Source organism: Hemitrygon akajei, chromosome 7, assembly GCF_048418815.1.
Source record: "Hemitrygon akajei chromosome 7, sHemAka1.3, whole genome shotgun sequence".
Classification (NCBI taxonomy): Eukaryota; Metazoa; Chordata; class Chondrichthyes; order Myliobatiformes; family Dasyatidae; genus Hemitrygon; species Hemitrygon akajei.
In genome coordinates, this window is record NC_133130.1 from 12,363,006 (window position 1) to 12,369,005 (window position 6,000).

The window sequence follows — 6,000 nt, forward strand, 5'->3', positions numbered from 1 at the left end:
TGGACCATTCAGCCCATCTGCCTTGTTTCCCTGATATTTTGCTTGCTTTAGTCAAATGACCAATGCCCTGAATGACTGAAATTAAAGTCATTCACCTACTGATGGCAGGAGGTTGGTAAATTGATGTTTAACAACTATGACCCCACCATGCTCCCTCCTCTTTCACCTGCTCTGATCTGAAACCCTGGTTTGAGGAGTGCAATACCTTGCTCCACACTGCTCTTCACTTACCCAGTGTTGACACGGAACTCTCTCTGGCTCAGTTAGGAGTGGATGTGTTGAATGTGTGTGCTAGGAGGTGACTGAATTTATAGGAAAACTGGTACTTTGTCAAAAAGGGGAAGTGTTTGAGGTGTCAGCGCTGTGGTTTTGTGAACGTGGGATGAGTTTGAGGTGTAAGCACTGTGGTTTTGTTGGATGAGGAAGTTTCTGTGGTGCAGTGCTGAGGCTTTGACAAGAGAGGTTTGGTGAAGATGCTGAGCACTGACAAGATGTTGCAAGTTCTTCTAGTTAACATAGATTCAGCAGTTGCTGGAAATGCAGAGCAAACCCACAATATGCTGGAGGAACTTAGCAGATCAGGAGCATTTATGGAGAATAACAAGTGAATTTAAGAGAATTTGACAAACTTACTGGAGCTCTTAGAGGATAAATTGAGCGCAGTGGATAGAGGGGAACAGATGAACATTATTGACTTAGATTGCTAGAAGGCATTCGATAAGGTGCCGCATAAAAGACATATCTATAGTATAAGGATGCATTGAGTTGGGGGTGAGGTATTAGCATGGATAGAGGATCATCTCCACATCCACTCTACCATTTAATAGGTTTCAATGAGGTCACCCCTCATTCTTCTGAATTAAAGTGAATCCAGGCCCAGAGCCATCAAACACTTTTCATATATCAAGCCATTTGATACTGAAATCATTTTCGTTAATCTCCTTTGGACCCTCTCCAGTTTCAGCACAACCCTCACATTTCATCTACCAAAGTGCATGACCATACACTTCCCAACACTGTTTTCCACCTGCCATTTCTTTGCCCATTCTCCTTATCTGTCTAAGCCCTTCTGTAGCCTCTCCACTTCATCAAAACTACCTGTCTTGATATCATCTGCAAACTTTGTAACAAAGCCTTCAATTCCATCATCCAAATCATTGACAAATAATGTAAAAAGGAGCAATCCAAACACAGACACCTGAAGGACACCATTAGTCACCAGCAGACAGCGAGAAAAGGCTTATTTTATTCCTCTACATCGGCGAGACCCGACGCAGATTGGGGGACTGCTTCATCAAGCACCTCCGCTCCGTCCGCTACAACAGACAGGATCTCCCGGTTGCCACTCACTTCAACTCTGCTTCACATTCCCATTTGGATATGTCCATACATGGCCTCCTCTACTGCCATGATGAGGCCAAACTCAGGTTGGAGGAGCAACACCTCATATACCGTATGGGTAGTCTCCAGCCCCTTGGTATGAACATCGAATTCTCCAACTTCCGGTAATTTCCTCCCTCTCCCTTCCCCATCCCACTTTCACTCTTCTACTACCCATAGTGCCTTCCCCTAACATTCCTTCTTCATCTTTCCTGCCTATCCCCTCCTTGCTTCCCCTCCCCCACCCCTTGATCTTTCCTCTGATTGGTTTTTCACCTGGCACCTTCCAGCCTTCTCCTTCTCACCCTCCCCTCACCTTCTTTATAAGGGCCCCTGCCCCCTCCCTCTTCAGTCCTGATGAAGGGTCTCAGCCCTGGACGTTAACTGCTCATATCCACAGATGCTGCCCGACCTACTGAGTTCCTCCAACTTGTTGTACGTGTTGCTTTATCCCCGCATCTGCAGTGTACTTTGTGTTTCCTTTTATTCCTGCTCTTTGTTCCTGCCAATCAGCCACTGCTTTATCCATGCTAGAATCTTTCTTGTAATACCATGGGCTCACAGCTTGTTAAGCAGGCTGACGTATGACTCCTTGTCAAAGGCCTTCTGAAAATACAAGTACACAACATCAGTCAATTTCCCTTTGTATATCCTGCTTGCTATTTCTTCAGGCAAGATTTTCCCTTGAAGAAACCATGCTGATCATGTGCCTCCAGGTACCCCGAGACCTCATCCTTAACAATCAACTCCAACATCTTCCCAACCACTGAGATCAGACTAACTGGCCTATAGATTCCTTTCTTCTGCCTCTCCCCCTTCTTCAAGAGTCAAGTGGCATTTGCAATTTTCCACTCTTCCAGAATCATTCCAGAATCTAGTAATTCTTCAAAGATTATTACGAATGTTTCCAAAATCCCTTCAGCCACCATCTTTCATAACTCTGGGGTGGTACACCATCTTGTCCAGGTGACTTATCTACCTTCAGAATTTACTGTTTCCCAAGAACTTTCTCTCTAGTTCACATACTTCATGCTCCCTGACACCTGGAACTTCCACCATACTGGTGCTATGGTGAAGACTAATGCATTTCATCCGCCATTTCTTTGTCCCCCATTACTACCTCTCCTGCATTGTTTTTGAGCTGTCCTATATCCACTCTCGCCTCTCTTTTACACTTTATATATCTGAAGAAACTTTTGGTATCCTTTTTAATATTATTGGCTAGATTACTTTTGTAGTCCATGTTTACCTTAATGACTTTTTATTGGCCTTCTGTTGGTATTTGAAAGCTTCCCAGTTTTCTAACTTCCCACTAATCTTTGCTCTATTATATGCCCTCTTTGACTTTAATCTTGGCTTTGACTTATCTAGGTTGCCATAGTTGTGCCATATTTCCTTCAGAATACTTCTTTCTCTTCGGACTGTGTATATCCTTTGCCCTCTGAATTGCTTCCAGAAATTCCAGCCAGTGTTTTTTTCCAAACATTTCTGGGCAATATCTTTTCCATGCCTCTGTAATTCCCTTTACTCCACTATAATACTGATACGTCAGATTTTAGCTTCCCTTACTCAAATTTCAGGGTGAATTTGATAATAATATGATCACTTTCCCCACAGTGTTCTTTTACTTTAAGGTCTCTAATCAATTCTGGTTCATTGCACAACACCCAATCCAGAATTGTTGATCTTCTGGTGGGCTCAACCATGAGCTGTACTAAAAAACCTTCTCATAGGCACTCTAGAAATTCCCTCTCGTGTAATCCAGCGCCAACCTGATTTTCCCAATCTACCTGCATGACTGTTGTAACATTGTCCTTTTGGCATGTGTTTTCTATCTCCCATTGTAATTTTTAGGCACATTCTTACTGCTGTTTTGGGGCCTGTCTGCAACTCCCATCAGGGTCTTTTTACCTGTTGCAGTTCCTTAGCTCTATCCACAATAGAGCTGCAGTATGGGATATGTTTGTCCCATTGAGGTAGGAAAGAATGGTAGAGTGAAGTAACTGTGGTCAACAAGAGATATGGAACATCTAATCCAGAGGGGACAGAAAGCAAGGATCAGACAGGATTTGAGAGAGTTACAAGGTAGCTAGGATGATGAAGAATCGAGAGGAGAGTTAACATAGAAACATAGAAAACCTACAGCACAATACAGACCTTTCAGCCCACAAAGTACTGCCGAACATGTCCCTACCTTAGAAATTACTAGGCTTATCTATAGCACTCTATTTTTCTAAGTTCCACGTACCTTTCCAAAAGTCTCTTAAAACACCCTATCGTATCCACATCCGCCACCACTGCCAACAGTCCATTCCACGTACTCACCGATCTCTGAGTAAAAAACTTACCCCTGAAATCTCCTCTGTAACTACTCCTCAGCACCTTAAACCAGTGCCCTCTTGTGGCAACCATTTCAGCCCTGGGAAAAAGCCTCTGACTGTCCACACGATCAATGCCTCTCATCATCTTATACACTTCTATCAGGTCACTTCTCATCCTCCGTTGCTCCAAGGAGAAATGGCCAAGTTCACTCAACCTATTCTCATAAGGCATCTTCCCAAATCCAGATGTATCCAGCTGCAGCTCCTGACAAACCGAGTTAGGGAGCTGGAGCTGGAGGAACTTTGGATCATTTGTGAGGCAGAAATAGACAGGAGTATCAGGGAGATAGTCACCCCTAAAAGTCAGGAGGCAGGTAGCTGGGTGACTGTCAGGAGAGGGAAGAGGAATAGACAGGAAGAGCAGAACACCCCTGTGGCCATTCCCATCAATAAAAAGTATACTGTTTTGAATACTGTTGGTAGGGATGACCTACCAGGGACAAGTTGTAGTCGTCGCGTCTTTGGCACCGAGACTGGTCCCTCAGCTCAGAGAAGAAGGTGGGAAAAGTGGAGAGCAGTAGTGATAAGTGATTCGATAGTTAGGGGGACAGATAAGAGGTTCTGTGGGAGAGATCGAGAATCTCGGTTGGTCTGTTGCCTCCTTGATGCCAGGGTCCGTGATATCTCGGATCGAGTTCTCTGTATTCTCAGGAAGGAGGGTGAGCAGCCAGACGTCGTGGTCCATGTAGGGACCAATGTCGTGGATAGGAAGAAGGAGGAGGTCCTGCAAAGAGAGTTTAGGGAGGTAGGTGCAAAGTTGAAGGACATGACCTCCGGGGTTGCAATCTCAGGATTGATACCTGTGCCACTTGCTAGAAATAGGAAGATAATGCAGCTAAGTATGTGGCTAAGGAGATGGTGCAGGAGGGAGGGCTTCATGTTTCTGGACAATTGGGCTTTGTTCCAGGGAAGGTGGGACCTGTTCCGACGGGATGGTTTGCACCTGAAATGGAAGGGGACTAACATTCTTACGGGTAGGTTAGCTAGTGCTGCTCTGGGGGGGTTTAAACTTGATCTGCAGGGGGAGCAGAACCAGAGTGTTAGAGCAGATGATGAGGTGGAGGAGGATAAAAGTCATGTGAGGACTACTTGTGTGGACAGAAATCAAAGGTTTGTATGTGATAAAAATGTTCTCAGATGCTGAACTGAAAAGACTGGGGAAGAGGCAGCTGGCTCTCAAATAGAGAAAGATAGGAGACAGTGTGTTAAGGAGGATAGGCAGGTGATAGAGAAGGGACGTGCTCAGACCGAAGGTTTGAGATGTATTAATTTTAACACAAGGAGTGTTGTGAACAAAGCGGATGAGCTTAGAGAATGTATCAGTACTTGGAGATATGATGTTGTGCCCATTACAGAAACTTGGATGGCTCAGTGACAAGAATGGTTACTTCAAGTGCCGGGTTTTAGATGTTTCAGAAAGGACAGAAAGGGAGGCAAGAGGGGTGGGGGTGTGGCACTGTTGATCAGGGTAGAGTCACCGCTGCAGAAAAGTTGGATGCCATGGAGGGATTGTCTACGGAGTCTCTGTGGGTGGAGGTTAGGAACAGGAAGGGGTCAATAACTTTACTGGGTATTTTTTATAGGCCGCCCAATAGTAACAGGGATATCAATGAGCAGATAGGGAAACAGATCCTGGAAAGGTGTAATAATAACAGAGTTGTCGTGATAGGAGGTTTTAATTTCCGAAATACAGATTGGCATCTCCCTCGAACAAGGGGTTTAGATGGGATGGAGTTTGTTAGGTGTGTTCAGGAAGGTTACTTGACACAATATGTAGATAAACATACAAGAGGAGAGGCTATACTTGATTTGGTATTGAGAAGTGAACCTGGTCAAGTGTCAGATCTCTCAGTGAGAGAGCATTTTAGAGATAGTGATCATAATTCTATCTCCATTACCATAGCATTGGAGAGAGATAGGAACAGATAAGTTAGAAAAGCACTTAATTTGGAGTAAGGGAAATTATGAGGCTATCAAGCAGGAAATTGGAAGCTTAAACTGGAAACAGATGTTCTCAGGGAAAAGTACAGAAGAAATGTGGCAAATGTTCAAGGAATATTTATGTGAAATTCTGCATAAGTACGTTCCAATGAGACAGGGAAGTATTGGTAGGGTACAGGAACAGTGGTGTACAAAGGCTGTAATAAATCTGGTCAAGAAGAAAAGAAAAGCTTACAAACGGTTCAGAGAGCTAGGTAATGTTTGAGATCTAGAAGATTATAAGGCTAACAGGAAGGAG